The sequence below is a fragment of the Lagenorhynchus albirostris genome, chromosome 20, assembly GCF_949774975.1.
Source record: "Lagenorhynchus albirostris chromosome 20, mLagAlb1.1, whole genome shotgun sequence".
NCBI classification, from domain to species: domain Eukaryota; kingdom Metazoa; phylum Chordata; class Mammalia; order Artiodactyla; family Delphinidae; genus Lagenorhynchus; species Lagenorhynchus albirostris.
The window spans coordinates 15,364,973-15,382,667 of record NC_083114.1 but is presented as its reverse complement, the minus strand read 5'-3'; the positions used below and the strand labels follow the sequence as shown (position 1 = coordinate 15,382,667).

The window sequence follows — 17,695 nt, the reverse complement described above, 5'->3', positions numbered from 1 at the left end:
CAGGGGGCACGGGTTTAATCCCTGGTCGGGGAACTGAGATCCCACATGCTGCGTGGCATGGCCAAAAAATTAAAATACACACATTTAATTAAAGTACGTTACAACTGGGGCTTCCCTGGTGGCGCAGCGGTTGGGAGTCCTCCTGCCGATGCAGGGGACACGGGTTCGTGCCCCGGTCCGGGAGGATCCCACATGCCGCGGAGCGGCTGGACTCGTGAGCCGTGGCCGCTGAGCCTGCGCGTCTGGAGCCTGTGCTCCGCAGCGGGAGAGGCCACAGCGGTGAGAGGCCCGTGTACCGCAAAAAAAATAAATAAATAAAATAAAATAAAATAAAATACGTTACAACACTAACAAAAATTTGGAACTTCTTTGGTGTTTTCTCATGATTAGACTGAGGATATGTTTTTGCTAAGAATATTGCAGAGTGTATTGTGGCCTTCTCAGTGCATCATATCAGGGATATGATACATGATGTTGGTATGTTTTACTGTTGATGTTAACGTGGTTTTTTTGCTTAAGGTGGTATCTGTTGGATTTCTCTACTGTGATTTTCCCCTTTATAATTAATAAATATCCTGAGACTGTGTGTTTAATAGTACTTTTGTCAAAACTAAGAAAACTGACATGAAACAACAAGGTCTTACTGTATAGCACAGGGAACTATATTCAATATCCTGTAATAAACCATAATGGGAAAGAATATGTATATATATGTATAACTGAATCACTTTGGTGTACACCGTGAAGTAACACAACATTGTAAATCAACTATACCTCAATTTAAAAAAAGAAAGAAGGAAACTGACATGAGCATATTACTTATTAACTCACAGACTTTATTTGGATTTCACCAGTTTTTCCATTAATGTTCTCTTTCTGTCACAGTCTCCTCTGGAATATGATAGTTTCTCAGTCCTGTATGTCCTTCTTGTTTGGAAGAATGTCCGCCAGTCTAGGTTTGTCTGGTGTTTTTCTCATGATTAGCCTGAAATGATGGGTTTTGGGGAAGAATACTGTAGAGGTGTAGTGCTTTTATTTTTTTTTTTGGCCTTGCTGCGCGGCATGTGGGATCTTATCGAACTGCACCCCGTGTAGTGGAAGCACGGAGTCTTAACCTGTAGACCGCCAGGGAAGTCCCTTAGTGCCTTTCTTATCACGTCATATCTGGAGGTACAAGATAGCCACATGACAACACTGATGATGTTAGCCTTCCTCGCTTGGTTAATGTAGTGTTTGCCAGGTTTCACCACTGTAAAGTTACTAATATTCCCTTTCCCTACTCTGTTCTTGGGAAGTGAGTCACTAAGTCTAGCCCATCCCTTAAATGGGGAGGAGATTCATGTGATTTTGGTTTGCATTTCCTTGATGTCTCTTCATGTGCTTACTTGCCATCTATACTTTTGTTCAGCTAAGTGTCTGTTCAAATTATTTGCCCATCTCCATTTTAAAATTGGGCTGTTTGTTATTATTTAGTTATGATTGTTATTATTTAGTCATGAATTATTTATTTGTATATAAGCCTTTTATTAGGTAGATACATGTTTTGCCAGTATTATCTCTCAGTCTGTGGCTTGGTTTTTTCTTAACAGTATCTTTTAAAGAGCAGAAGTTTTCAATTTTGATGAAGTCTACTTTATCAGTTTCTTTTATGGGTTGTGCTTTTGGTTTTATATCTAAGAAATTTTTCTGTAAACTAAGGTCACAAAATTTTTTTAATGTATTTTATTTATTTATTTTTTGCTGAGTTGGGTCTTTGTTGCTGCTCACGGGCTTTCTCTAGTTGCAGAGAGTAGGGGCTACTCTTCTCTTCGTTGTGATGCGTGGGCTTCTCATTGAGGTGGCTTCTTTGTTCTCTTCTTGAGCACGGGCTTTAGGCGCGTGGGCTTCAGTAGTTGTGGTGCACGGGCTTAGTTGCTCCGCGGCATGTGGGATCTTCCCAGACCAGGGCTTGAACCCGTATCTCCTGCATTGGCAGGTGGATTCTTAACCACTGCGCCACCAGGGAAATCCCTGTTATTACCTTCTTTATGTTTGTGTTTAATTTGCTCTTTTCTTGTTTGTTTAAGTTGGAAGCTTGCGTTACTGATTTCAAATCTTTTTTCCTTTTTTTTTTCTTTTATATTTTGGCTGCACTGCACAGCACGTGGGATCTTAGTTCCCTGACCAGGGATCGAACCCACGTCCTCTGCATTGGCAGTGAGGGGTCTTAACCACTGGGCTGCCAGGGAAAGTACCCTCTTGTTTTCTAATATAAGGATTTAATGTTACGAAATTTCCCTTTAAGTACTTCTTTAGCTGTGAACCAGAGTTTGGTATATCATGTTTTCACTTTTATTCAGTTCAGAATATTTTCTAATTTCCTTTGTGTCCTGCTCTTTGATTAATCATGTCATTTAGAAATATGTTGTTTAATATACAGATATGCAGCAATGTTCCTAATTTAATTTTTAATTTAATTCTTTGTGGTCAGAGAACATACTCTGTGTGAATTTAATTCTTTTATATTTACTGAAACTTGTTTTATGGCCCAGTGTATAGTCTAGATTGGTTAATGGTCCATAAAGCTTAAGAAGAATATGTATTCTGCATTTATTGATGGTGTGCTTTTTAAATGTGAATTAGGTCAAATTATTTTGAGTGTTAAGTTTCTGTACACCTGTTGCTTTTCTGTACTTGCTCTCTCAGTTATAGAGAGAAATGTTGAAATGTCAACTATAATTATTCATTTCTCTATTTTTCTTTTCAGTTTTGCTTCATGTATTTTGAACCTTTGTTATTAGGTGCATACCCATTTAGGATTGTTGTAAATTCTTGATGAATTGTCCTTTTCTCATTGTGAAATACCCCTTTTTTTCTTTGGTAATTTTCCTTCTCTGGAAGGTCCTTTGGTAATATGGCTACTCCAGCAATCTTTAAACATTTTTTGAAGATTGTGTTAACATATGCATAACACAGAATGTACCATTTTAACCATTTTTAAGTGTACAATTCAGTAGCATTAAGTACACTCACAATGTTGTGCAACCAGAGCCACTATTCGTATCCAGAACTTTATCATCCCAAACAGAAGCTATGTATCCATTAAAAAATAACTCCCATTCCCCCTCCCCCAGCTTCTGGTAATCTCTATTCTACTTTTTGTCTCTGAATTTGCATATTCTAGGTACCTCATATAAATTGAATCATACAGTATTTGTCCTTTTGTGTTTGGCTTATTTCACTTAGCATAATGTTTTCATGGCTGATTCATGTTGTTGTATGTCTCAGAATTTCATTCCTTTTTAAAAGCCTGAATTATATTTCGTTGTATGTATATATCACATGTTTATCCGTTCATCTGTTGATAGACATTTGGGTTGTTTCCACCTTTTGGCTATTGTGAATAATGCTGTTTCCAGCATTGGTATATGTATCTTTGAGCCCCTGCTTTCAATTCTTTTGGGTGTATACCTAAGGCTACCCTGGTACCCTTAACAGTGTTTGCGTGGTATGTCTTTTTTAAAAAAAATAAATCTATTTATTTATTTTTGGCTGTATGTGGGCTTTGTTGCTGTGCGCAGGCTTTCTCTATTTGCAGCGAGAGGGGGCTCCTCTTTGTTGCGGTGTACGGACTTCTCATTGTTGTAACTTCTCTTGTTGCGGAGCATGGGCTCTAGGTGCACAGGCTCTAGGCACACAGGCTTCAGTAGTTGTGGCACGCGGGCTCTAGAGCTCAGGCCCGGTAGGTAGTTGTGGCGCATGGGCTTAGTTGCTTTGCGGCATGTGGGGTCTTCCCAGACCAGGGCTCGAACCTGTGTCCCCTGCCTTGGCAGGTGGATTCTTAACCACTGCACAACCAGGGAAGCCCTATGAGAGACATTTTTAGGTACGTAAGATTCAAAGATAAATAAGGTAGCTTCTTCCTTTAAGGAACTCACCTAGTGGTTAGGTGAGATAGATATGTAAACAAATAATTCAGTACAGTGAGATGATGTAAGTGCTAATTGAGTATAAGCAAATTTAATGGAGGTATCACTCACAGAGAAAACCAATTAATTTTGCCTGGAAGAAGAACTGGGTTGGGAAAAGTTTCCCAGTGGAGATGACAACCAGAAATTGAAATGGAGAGGAGTTTAGCATGAAGTGTACTTAATAATTTTGAGCACTGTTTTCTGCACATAATTCATTCAGACCTCACAAAATCCCCATGACATAGGTATTATCATTTCCCCTACTTTAGAGATGGGAAAGCTGAGGTCAGAGAGATTAAGTTACTTGCCCAAGAAGTTAACTGCCGACAGCTAGTATGTTGGCAGATCCAGTTTGGGGACTTAAATAATATGATTTCAGAACCTGTGTTTTTAGTCACTGTGTGTTCAGAGCTCTGTAGAAAGAGGAGCATAGTGATAAACTGAGAGGCTCATGTCGTCAGAGCACTGGAGGTTGGAAGGAGATGAGGCTAAAGAGGTAGGTAGTGTCAGACCATTCAGTTTCTTGAATGTCATGGTAAGGATTTTTGTTTCAACCAAAGTAAAGTGTAAAAGCATTGAGCACTTAAAGAGAGGGAATGACATAATCAGATTTGCGTTTTGAAAGGTCATTCTGGTTGTAGTAGATGAAATGAATTGGAGGGGGGCCGAGAGTGGATGCAGTGGCACCCTTTAGGAGTTTGTTATAATAAGTAGCCCGGGTAAGGTAAAGTAATAGCCTGGATAGAATAAGTAGGTGATTGTGGAGATGGAGGAAAGTGGACCGATTTAAGAAAGATATAAAAGGACAAAACTACAAGACATGATGATGGATTGGGTTATGAGTGAAGGAAAGGGAAGTGTCAAAAAATAACTCTTAGGTTTCTGAATTGTCCAGTTGGATACATTAGATTGGTTCATTTTATTTTATATTTGACGCACAGAAAGAAGATTGATTATGTTGTTGATTGATTATGTTATCTAATCTAAGAGGTTAGATTATGTTGAGTTAGAAGTGTCTTTGAGTTATTCAAGTGGAGATGTCAAACACATGGTGTTAATAGTACCTTTGAACTTTCTATGTAGTGAATAAATAAGCTTGCTCATCCTTTTGTTCCTAATAACAACTTTTTCAGGGCTTCATCACAGTTGTAGTCTCTTGAGTTACTGGTAATAAAAAAGAAAGTAAATAGAGTTTGACTCTTAATCATTAGAGCTAATAAAAGAATGTGGAAAGATTCTGCAGTCTAGAAAGCCACAAGGCAAGTATATTAGGACAGTTCTCCTTTGGAGAATGACAGAACCAAGAATAGATCCTGGAGAAAGACTAGTGAAAAGAAGGCACAAAGTGCTAATCTAAGTCTAAAATAACAATCTAAAAGTAATCTCTTTTCAATATTGAAGTTAAATATTTCCTTCCTTTTGGTAACAAAGGAACTATTCCTGGCTTATCTAAACTACAGTTACCCAAATTACTGTAGATCTGCAATGGGAATAGCTATACCGGAAGGGAAGTGTTTTTTCTTTATTTCCCCATCACATTTGATGATGAGCTGATAAATCACCACAGTTTTGCTTTATATATTTGGGCATATTGGGTATTTTAATTATTTTAAAATTTTCTTGGAAAACAAAAGAGGTCTGATGAATAGTTCTTAAATAAGTTAAAAACTATTCTCAAGTTGTTAGATTTTTATTGTTGAGCTTAGATCAGTGGTTCCTCTTTACCAGAAAATATATTGCCGCTCTTGAAAGTACTGTGATACTGAACTAACAAGACTAAGCTTTTGTTGCAGATTTTTAAACTTCTAGGTATTGTAATATTGGCATTTGTGTTACTGATATTTTAAAGTTCTCTGGAAAAAAAGTAGTTTTAAAAGTAATTCATGTATAGGGACTTCCCTGGTGGCGCAGTGGTTAAGAATCCGCCTGCCAATGCAGGGGACACGGGTTTGAGCCCTGGTCTGGGAAGATCCCACATGCCGTGGAGCAACTAAGCCCGCGAGCCACAACTACTGAAGCCCGCGCGCCTAGAGCCCGTGCTCCTCAACAAGAGAAGCCACTGCAATGAGAAGCCAGCACATCGCAATGAAGAGTAGCCCCCTCTCGCCACAACTAGAGAAAGCCTGTGCACAGTAACAAAGACCCAACACAGCCAAAAATAAATAAATAAATTTATTTTTTTAAAAAGTAATTCGTGTATAGATGTAGACCATTTGGAAGATAAAAACCTGATTTTTTACCACCTAGAAATATCACTGTTTGTGTATTTTTCCTTTACTATTGCTTCTCTGTATCTTTAATATGTAGGCAGTATATGGGGTAGTAGTTAAGAATGGGGATTCTAGAATTAAACCTCCTGAGTTCAGATTTCTGTTCTACCACTTATTAGCAGTGTGATTTTAGCAAATCACTTAATTTCTCTGAATCTTGAGTTTCACATCTTTAATGTGGGGATAGTAAAAGTAAACATTATTGTTTGCTTTGTGCCAGGTACTTTGCTAAGTATATTATATGTAAAATCTTAATTTTCATAACATCTCTACTTAGGAGCTACTTAGTGCCTTTAAGAGGATAAATTAAATAATGGATGCAATATACTTAGTATAGTGCTTAAGGCACAATAATGTGCTTAAGGCACATTACTTATTCTTTTTCAAAATTGCATTTATACAATATAGTCAACCTGTTATTAAAGCTTTTATTGTGGCAACATCCCAATGCCATTAATATTCTTGGAAAATGAAAATTTTTAAATGGCTTTAAAGAAGTTCATCAAATGGATTCATTTAGTCACCTCTCTAGTGATAAAGATCATTAAATGGTGTTATGAACATATTTGTTATGATTATTTCTTTAATTCCCAGAGGTAGAATTGAGTCAAAGGGCAGGAATATTTTTAAGGTTCTTTTTGTGTGTGTGTGTGCTATGTTGGGTCTTCGTTGCAGGTTCTTGATACCTTGTCCTGCATTGCTTTCCAAAAATGTGAATCAGTATACATTCTTATTTCTCATACATTCTTTTTTAAAATATTTATTTATTTATTTGGCTGTGCCGGGTCTTAGTTGCGGCACGCGGGATCTTCATTGCAGCATGCAGGCTCTTTAGTTGTGGCATGCGGGATCTGGTTCTCTGACAAGGGATCAAACCTGGGCCCCCTGCATCGGGAGCGCAGAGTCTTAACCACTGGAGCACCAGGGAAGTCCCTATTATTATTATTGTCTGAGTAATTTTACTTCTTGTCTTTGTTTCCTCAGCTAAAAGTATAGGCTTTACTTCCATGGTTTCTTGCAGTTCCAAATTCTATTTCTGTAACCCTGGAGTAGGGTTAAGTTTTAAATTATTGTAGGTTGATTACTTTTTGTATCTTTGATGCCATTTTAGCAGTCTTTGACATCTAATTAATTTCAGTGGTTTATCAGATTAATTATATGGAAAAGTAAAGAATGTTTATTTAGTTCATATTAAAATGAAAAGAGACTGACCAACAAACTCCAAGTGTTTGTGAGGATGTTAACAACATATATTGCTGGTGGGAAAGCAAAATGTTGTGGCCAGTTCGTACTTAGAAAGTTGAATGTATGTTTACCAGCAATCCCTATCCTAGGAATTTACCTAAGATAAATGCAAACACATGTGCTAACAATGACACATACAAATAATGTTCATAACAGCTTTATTCATATTAGCCAGAAAATGGAAAAACTCAAGTGAACATCAACTGAAGAATGGATAAACAAATTGTATTATATCCATACACTTGAATGCTACTCAGCAATAACGTCGATGAATCTGAAAGGCATTATACTCAATGAAAAAAGCCAGCCACCAAAGGCCGTATGATTCCATTTATAAGAAGTTCTAGAAAAGACAAAACTATAGTGACAAAAATTGGACCAAGGGTATTGGGAACTTTTTGGGGGTGATGGAAGTATTCTTGATTGTGGTGGTGATATCAAGACCGTATATACATATATCAGAACTGTACCTTTAAAATGGGTGGATCTTACTGAATGTAAATTATACCTCAGTGAACCCTATTAGAAGGTATTTAGAACAGTTATTTGGGTTCAGTAGCAAATTAATATTTATTGATATATACCAGAGAACTATATAATTGGTATCTTACGATTAAGGAATTTGCAATATTATTAGAAAGAAAATACAGTTTACAGAGTCGTTATATCTCTTAGAAAATAATACTGAACCTCAGATACAAGTATGGTCAGTTCTGCTATAACACAACATGTGTGTTCCTAAAAAAATCACCATGTTATGCTAAATTATGTAGTGAAAACTACAGGGCTTATGGGAAAAATGGGGTTAGGAGCCCAACACTCAAAAACTTTAGTGTCACATAAAAAAAGATAGGAACCTAATAAAAACAGCATAGTTTTACACATGTTAAATGATTAATAAATATATAAATATTACAATAAATACAGAACTTACTGAAAGAGACCTTAGGTTTGTTGTGGAAGTTGATTTAGTAGGAGTTATTGTGAAGTGACAAAAGACAGGTTATCTAAAATCGGATAGAAAACTTTAACACCAGATGTGGTTGGGCATGTATATAACACATGCGGTGAACTAAGGTAGCTAATATATGTTTAAGGTGTGTGTGTGTGTTTTGTTTATTCTTATATGGCTTGGTGTTTTAAAATGTAGGTTTTACTATTTTTCAGGTATGATGAGACCAACAGTTCAGAAGATGACTGTCATTGAAAAGATAGTTTGTTTCAGTTCCCAAGAGGAGGTGGGACACCAAGCCATCTAAGGCCACACAGGGAAGCACCAGGTTGGTCAGGAGGCAGAGGGAGCAGGAGGAAAATATGGCAAGAGCCTTTATTGTGGTTTCTGTGGGAGGAACTGGGCGAGGCAGGTTAAGCAGTTTTAGGATTGGCTACTTTTAATAATTCAGTGGTCTCTGAGCTATAGGGGCTGTCCTAAGGAAGGGTCTGGTACCTGGCCCTGGAGTGATTAGGGCAGGGGAATACTGGCCTGGAGTGTAAGAGCTAGGTAAAAGAGGTAGTTGGAAATATGGATTTTGGATTGATTGGTTTACATATGAAAGATATGATCTCAGGTTAGTTGTTTGCTGTCTCTAAGAATTGACTGGCCCTGAGAGGACCAGAACATTGAAAATACAGAAAATAAGAAAACACAATTAATAGACTTGGTTCAGCTGGGTGCAGTTTGCTGCACTCATCTAGTGTTTCTCAGGGATGAAATTGCACATAAGTAAATGAATAATTCACATTGTACTACAATTGTTTTAAAAGTAAATGTTATAGCAGAACTGACTGTACAAAGTAGGATACAGTATTTGAGTCACCATTCCCTCCTTTGCAAAATTAATCATGCAAATTCTATTATATAGATTTTACATTAGTGTAATTCCTTGGGACATGACTGTATTTGTAAGCAAAACAATTTAATGGTAGATTTGATCTTGGGAAAGTAATCACAGATTTAAATTTAAATTTTAACTTAGAGAAAAATTTTGTCTTAAAGTACGTGCTCAGTGTAATTCAAGCAATTAAGCTGGGTAATATGTGGGGGTGAGAGACAAGATGGTGGAGTAGAAGGACCTTGAGCTCACCTCCTCTCCCGAGCACACCAAAATCACAACTAACTGCTGAACAAACCATCAATAAAAAAGACCGGAACCTACCAAAAAGGTATTCTATATCCAAAGACATTAAGAAGAAACCACAATGAGACAGCTGGTAGGAGGGGTGCACTTGTGATATAATCAAATCCCATACCACCTGATTGGGCGACCCACAAACTGGAGAATAATTGTATTTCAGAAGTTCTCCCATAGGAGCGAGAGCTCTAAGCCTCACGTCAGGCTCCCAAGCCTAGGCGTCCGGCATCGGGAGGAGGAGCCCCCAGAGCATTGGCTTTGAAGGCCATTAGGGCTTGATTACAGGAGCTCAGTAGGACTGGAGGAAACAGACTCCACTCTTGGAGGGTGCACACAAGGTCTCGTGCACACCAGGACCCAGGGCAAAAGTAGTGATTTCCTAGGAGCCAGACCTACCAGCTGGTCTTGGAGGGTCTTCTGGGGAGGTAGCGGGTGGCTGAGGCTCACCCTGGGGCATGGACGCTGGTGGCAGAGGTATCGGGTAATGTTCTTCTGTGAACTCTTGCTTGAGGCAGACATCTTGCTTGGGTCATTAGCAGCAAGACCTGGCCCCACCCAGCAGCTTGTAGGGTCCAGTGCTGGGATGCCTCAGGCCAAACAACCAACAGGGTGGGAACACAACCCCACCCTTTAGCACCCAGGCTGCCTGAAGACTTCCTGAGCCCCCAGCCACCTCTAGACACAGGCCTTGACATGGCCCTGCCCACCAGAGGGCCTAGACCCAGCTCCATCCACCAATAGGCAGACACTGGCCCCTCCCACCAAGAAGTCTGCACAAGCCTCTAGACCAGCCTCACCCAGTAGGGGGCAGACACCAGAAGCAAGATGGGTAATATGTAGGAAGCAGATAGATTTGAAGTTATTTTGAAATCTACGTGGAAATAACTGTTATATGCTTAATAAAATTATTTTTATTTTTAAAAAAATGAATTATCTGCTTTTATAATTGGAATGAGTTTAAAAATATCTACCCGTACCTAAACTTGCATAGAGTCTTAGAAATAAATGAAATGATAGGGTATTTAAATAGTCATTCAACAAACTGTTCTTTTTTTGATTGGCTGTGTAAAACTGTTAGGCTCTATGTATGCAGGAGCTCTAGAACCTTATGATACCGCCTGGGAATATAAGGCATGTAAACAACGAGATTATGAGCTATTTGTAATGAGGTGGATAGACCTAGAGTCTGTCATACAGAGTGAAGTAAGTCAGAAAGACAAAGACAAATACCGTATGCTAACACATATATATGGAATTTAAGAAAAAAAATGTCATGAAGAACCTAGGGGTAAAGCAGGAATAAAGACGCAGACCTCCTAGAGAACGGACTTGAGGTTATGGGGAGGGGGAAGGGTGAGCTGTGACAGGGCGAGAGAGAGTCATGGACATATACACACTAACAAACGTAGTAAGGTAGATAGCTAGTGGGAAGCAGCCGCATGGCACAGGGATATTGGCTCGGTGCTTTGTGACAGCCTGGAGGGGTGGGATAGGGAGGGTGGGAGGGAGGGAGATGCAAGAGGGGAGACATGGGAACATATGTTTATGTATGACTGGTTCACTTTGTTATAAAGCAGAAACGAACACACCATTGTAAAGCAATTATACCCCAATAAAGATGTTAAAAAAAAAAACGAGATTAAAAATATGTATTAAAATAGAGATACAAAATGAAAATTTATATAGTAAAGAGAAAGGAATCACTAATTTCAAATTGAAGTTCTGAAGCTGTATTGGAAATAGTAGGATAGGTTGGTTAAGAATGTAGACAGTATTTCAGGTGTCATGGAGGCTTTTGCTGGACATTGCTATGATTAAGGGATAGATACACTAAGAGAAAAGACTGGAAAGGAAGGATTTGGCCAGATTGTGGAGTTCTTGAATGCCTTATATACCGTTTGAACTTTATTCTTTAAGTGTTATGGTATTATTTGAATTTAATAAAAAGGTGAGCAGTAATTTTGTGACTTTTCTGAAGAATTTCCTGGGAATACCCTGGTGGTCCAGTGGTTAGGAATCTGCACTTCCACTGCAAGGGGACATGGGTTTGATCCCTGGTCAAGCAGCTAAGATCTCACATGCCGCCCAGCATGGCCAAAAAAAAGAATTTCCTGCCTTAGTTTGTACTTATATATATTAATGAAAAAATTAGAGAAACAGTAAGAAAGATGAATTGGAGAGAATGAAACTACAAACAGTCCAGATAGGAGGTACTGCATTAGTCTAGGTGAGATATGATTAAGGCCTGAACTAGGCTACCCACAGTGAATAAAGGAGATGCAAGTCTGTTGGGTTTACCAATGTATTAGCTTGATGTTAGAGGAGAAAAAGAGGAAGGGAAAAAAATTAAAAGGTCACATCTAGTTTTTTTGGGTTTTTTTTTAAACATCTTTATTGGAGTGTAATTGCTTTACAATGGTGCGCCAGTTTCTGCCTTACAACAAAGTGAATCAGCTGTACACATACACACATCCCCATATCTCCTCCTTCCTGCGTCTCCCTCCCACCCTCCCCATCCCACCCCTCTAGGTGGTCACAAAGCACCAAGCCGATCTCCCTGTGCCATGCGGCTGCCTCCCAGCAGCCATCCATTCTACATCTGGCAGTATACACAAGTCCATGCCACTCCCTCACTTTGTCCTAGCCCACCCCTCCCCCTCCCTGTTTCCTCAAGTCCACTCTCCACATCTGCGCCTCTATTCCTGTCCTGCCCCTAGGTTCTTCATAACCATTTTTTTTTTTTTTTTTTTTTTTTAGATTTCATATATATGTCAGCATACGGTATCTGTCCTTCTCCCTCTGACCCACTTCACTCCGTATGACAGAGTCTAGGTCCATCCACCTCACTACAAACAACTGAATTTCGTTTCTTTTTAGGTCACATCTAGTTTTCTGACCTCGGAGACACAAGGAATAGCCATGCCATTATCCTGGGTGGGAAATGCAAGATGGATTTGCTGAGTGGAATTGTGGGGTCATGTGGTAATTCTGTGTTTGGCTTTTTGAACTGCCAAACTTTTCCACAGTGGCTGTACCATTTAGCATTCCTACCAGCAATGTGTGAAGGTTCCAATTTCTTAACATCCTCCACAACACCTGTTATTTTCTGCCTCTTTGATTATAGCCATTCTAGTGGGTATGGTATGGTATTTCATTGTAGTTTTGATTTGTAATTAATAATGATGTTGAGAATTTTTTCATGTGCTTATTGACCATTTGTGTATCTTCTTTGGAGAAATGTCTGTTCAAATCCTTTGCCCATTTTTAATTGAGTTATTTAATTGGATTAACCCAGTTAACAGTTCTTTTTAAAAATATTTATTTGGTTGCACCAGGTCTTGGTTGTGGCCTGTGGGTTCCTTAGTTGAGACACACAGCCTCTTTAGTTGTGGCATGCAAACTCTTAGGTGCGGAATGCGTGTGGGATCTAGTTCCCTAACCAGGGATTGAACCTGCGCCCCCTGCATTGGGAGTGTGGAATCTTAACCACTGCGCCACCAGCGAAGTCCCAAGACTTCTTTATATGTTCTGGATACTAGACCCTTATCAAATATATTGCTTGCAAATATTTTCCCCCCTTCTGTGGGTTGTCTTTTTACCTTCTTGATTGGTGTCCATTGATGCACAAAAGTTTTTAAATTTTGATGAAGTCCATTTTATCTATTTTTTCTTTGCGTGTGCGTTTGGAATCATATCTGAAAAACTGTTGCCTAATCCAGGGTCTTGCAGGTTGTCACCCATGTTTCCTTCTAAGGGTTTTATCATTTTAGCTTTTGCACTTTTGGTCCATTTGGATTTAAATTTTATATATGGTGTGAAGAGGAGGTCCAAATTCATTCTTTTTTGCATGTGGATATCCAGTTATCTCACCAACTTTTGTTGAAAAGACTTCTTTTCCCACTGAATGGTCTTGACACCTTTGCTGAAAATCATTTGACCATATATGTATGGGTTTATTGTCCCATACATTTGACTGTAAATATGGACTCTCAGTTCTTTTCTGTTGGTATATATGCCTATCTTTATGCCAGTTCCACACTGTCTTGATTACTGTAGCTTTGTAGTATGCTTTGAAATTGGGCAGGGTGAGTCTTCCAATTTTGTTCTAAATCCTTAAAGATTGTTTTGGCTATTCTGTGTCACTTGCAGTTACACATGAATATTAGAAAGAACTTGTTCATTTCTGCAAAATGACAGCTTGGAAACTGTTAGGGATTACTTTGAATCTATATATTAGTTTAGGTGGTATTACCATTTTATGTGTTCCAATCCATGAACACATGATGTTGTTCCATTTATTTAGGTCTTTAATTTCTTTCAACAATGTTTTGTCATTTTCTAAGTCTTGCACTTTGGTTAAATTTATTCCTAAGTACTTTTAAAATATATTATTATTAATATTTGTTTTATTTTAGTGACATTGTAAATGGAATTGTTAATTTCATTTTCGGAATATTCATTGCTAGTATATAGAAGTACAACTGATATTTGTGTATTGATATATCCTGAAACTTTGCTGAACTCATTTGTTCTAATAGTTTTTTGTGGATTCTTTAGGTTTTTCTATGTATAAGATTATGTCATTTGTGAAAAGAGATAATTTTATTTCTTTTCCAGTCTACATGCCATTTATTTCTTTTTCTTGTCAAGCCCTGACTTGAACTTCCTGTACAATGTTGAATAGAAGTATTGAGAGCCACATCCTTGTCTTGTTCCTGATTTTAGGGGGCAAGTTTTCAGTCTTTCACCATTAACTATCACGATACCTGTGGGTTGAGGAAATTCCATTCTTTTCCTAGTTTGTTGAGTGTTTTTATCATGAAAGGGTATTGGATTTTGTCAAATGCTTTTTCTGCTTCTGTTGAGATGATTGTTTTTTCTTTCATCTTATTAATATGGTATGGTACACTGATTTATTTTCATATACTACCCTGACATTCCTAGAATAAATCTCATTTGCTCATGGTATATCTTGTTGAAAATTTTTGTATCTGTACTTACAAGGGATATTGGTGTGTAATTTTCTTTTATTGTGATTTAAAAAATATATATATATTTGGCTCTGCCAGGTCTTAGTTGTGAGTGGGATCTTTAGTTGCAACATGTGGAATCTTTAGTTGAGGCATGTGGGATCTAGTTCCCTGATCAGGGATCAAACCTGGGCCCCCTGCATTGGGAGCACAGAGTCTTAGCTACTGGACCACCAGGGAAGTCCCTCCCTAATCTTAATTATAAAGATTTTAAGTGCTTGTTACATCTAAGATGTGAAAGGTGCGCAAAAGTTTCACTTGGTTAGTCTAATTGGAGTAACTAATAAGGTTGTGTAAGTAAGGACCTTTTTTTTAATACATTTTAAAAATTTGTTTTATTTATTTTTGGCTGCATCGAGTCTTAGTTGCTGCACGTGGGGGTTTTTTTGGTTTGTTTGTTTGTTTGTTTTTTGAGGCACTTGGGCTATTTCATTGTGGTGCGCCGGCTCCTCTCTAGTTGTGGCATGCGGGTTTTTTTCTCTTCTCTAGTTGTTTTTTCTCTTCTCTTCTCTGTCGCAGGCTCCAGGGTGTGTGGGCTCTGTAGTTGTGGCGTGTGGGCTCCAGAGCACGTGGGCTCTGTAGTTTGCGGCATGCAGGCTCTGGTTGAGGTGCGCAAGCTCAGTAGCTGTGGCGCTCAGGCTTAGTTGCCCCGTGGCATGTGGAATCTTAGTTCCCTGACCAGGGATCGAACCTGCGTCCCCTGCATTGCAAGGCGGATTCTTTACCACTGGATCACCGGGGAAGTCCCTGTAAGGCCTTTCTTGAAAAGAGTATTACCTGTATCTCTCTTTAAAATTAAAAGAAGAATAATACATGCATTTGGGGAATAAAAACTTGAAAGGTAGAAAGGATTCATAGGAAAAAAAAAGTCTCCTAAACACCCCTATTTCTGATGAATCCCTCCATAGATTACCTGTGTGTATACAGATATATTTTTTATTTTTATATAAATGGTTACATATTACTTATACACCTATATCTTGTTTTATTAAAAAAATTGAATCTTCATATCTTTATCAATGCTCAAAAGTAAACAATATTCATAATACTGCCCTATGCATTCTCTCCTACCCAACAACCCAGTGACTTCTTTAATAATATTATTTTTGCTTTTCACCTTTCTCTTCATTTCAGTTTGAAGTAGTAAACAGTGGTTCAGGTAATTGATTCTGTATTTCCCACCACTAATTTGCCCTGTGATTTTGAGAAAAGGCATGTGACCTTTTGAAACCAAATACTCTCTTAATTTCTTCCAACCTTAAACTTTTTTAATTATAATGTATAATATTTACAAGTAGGTTGAAGCACCAGGCATCAAATCAGTTCTCTGTCAATTAAGGTTGATGTGAATTCCTGTAATGTCAAATTTATCTTACTGATGACATTTCTCAGTTATTGGTAAAGTGATTTGTGTATATGTGTGTTTCTTTTGAGGGAAGACATAGTAGACAGTGTAATCTGTCTCTGCCAATTCTGTGTAAAGAGACAATTTTTCTTTCTCTAAAGTAATTGAACATTTGACTAAGTTGGCTGGTTTCTAAGCCTGAACCCTCTGAGTAACATGTAGGGAAAAGGGCGTTATGGTATTGAAGCAGTTGCTTAAGACCAACAATGTCCTTTTTGTGAAAATCTGAAGGTTCTTAAAAGATGGAATACTATGACATCATCACCGTTCCTCCAAGGAGCATTCCTCAAGTAATACTGAATATGCTGTGATTATCAGCACCCTTCCCCCATCTTCTTTCTGTGGCTTGACTGATGTTATTGTCAATTATTTGACTGTGGTTTGCAAATGTGGAGCAGTTACTTAATTCTGAAAATCCTTTTGGGTCTGAGATTTTAAAGTATATTGGGTTTTTATTCTAGTTTCATCAGCTTTCTTAGCGATCTATGTTTTAGGATTGAATAAAATGGTATCACCTACAAAAATTATGTATCTTTTACATTCAGCCCTCAGTAGCTTAATAAATGATATGCTTCTCTGATCTGTTTTTGTGGAACCAGAAACAAATTAGATCTCATTTGCTGTTTATAGGATTGTTAATGTCTCTTTTAGTAGGAAGGATATGGTGAGTTACAATAATGATATTTTCCCCGAAGGACAGATTAGGTATCTTTAAAATGTAACCTAATAGCCTATTTTTTGTTTTTTTTTGAAGAAGAAGATTGTATATGCAGTCTCATAGTACCTTTAAGAACTTTTTACAAATATTTATATCTTTTAAGCCTGATCTGTAGTTTATCAGGCTATATTAGTCCTGTACTTAGGGTATTCATGTACCTGATATTCATTTTCAGCAGAAATTATGGAGTTTATGATTAGGGTTGCTGTGAAAGTTCCTCTGTGCTGTTTTCTTTTCCTAGTTTTTCATGACAGCTTATAAAAATGGACAAGATTCAAATCAAGTACCTTTGTCAGTTTTACATTGATGACTCTATTGTAGCAATGTTCTGCATGGGTACAGGGCAACCAGTATGGTGCTGATTTTTATAATAAAGTACTTTACTTTTGGAAATTTGAGGATGTATAGAAAAGAAGCAGTTATGCAGTGGGTACTATTAACTCTAGCTTAACAGTGTAATGATATATTTCAGGGATTTCTAACTTTATTGGCGTTCTCACTTTTTATACATTTTATGTTCATCTCTTCTGTCTTCTAACAATCCAAAGAATATGCACAAATGTTGTTGGATTTTTTTAAATCTTTTTTCCTGGTTGTAGAAATCAAACATATGATTATTGTTGAAAATTTGGAATGTAAGAAAGCTATAGACTTGTGAATGTTTTTCAAAATACTAGCCATAATTAACTAAAAATAATCCATATGATTTTGTTGTATTGCCCTCTTTGCAAAAACTACAGTTGAGTCTCAAACAACGTGGACTTGAACTGCACGGGTCCACTTCTACGCAGATATTTTTCAGTAAATACATGTATGTACTGTCAATGTATTTTCTCTTCCTCATGATTTTCTTAATAACATTTCCTTTTCTCTAGCTTACTTCATTGTAAGAATATAGTGTATAATGTATATAACATACAAAGTGTGTGTTAATTGACTTTATGT

General features: G+C 37.7%; 1 protein-coding gene across 1 annotated transcript in view; it reads left to right on the top strand.

Annotated features, from left to right (window-relative positions):
* Positions 1 to 17,695, top strand: part of TAOK1 (TAO kinase 1) — a 142,824-nt gene that overhangs the window by 26,185 nt on the left and 98,944 nt on the right. The window contains exon 2 of the mRNA XM_060133026.1: positions 17,491 to 17,561. The gene's annotated coding sequence lies outside the window, so the exon portion shown is untranslated. The remainder of the gene's footprint in view (positions 1 to 17,490; positions 17,562 to 17,695) is intronic.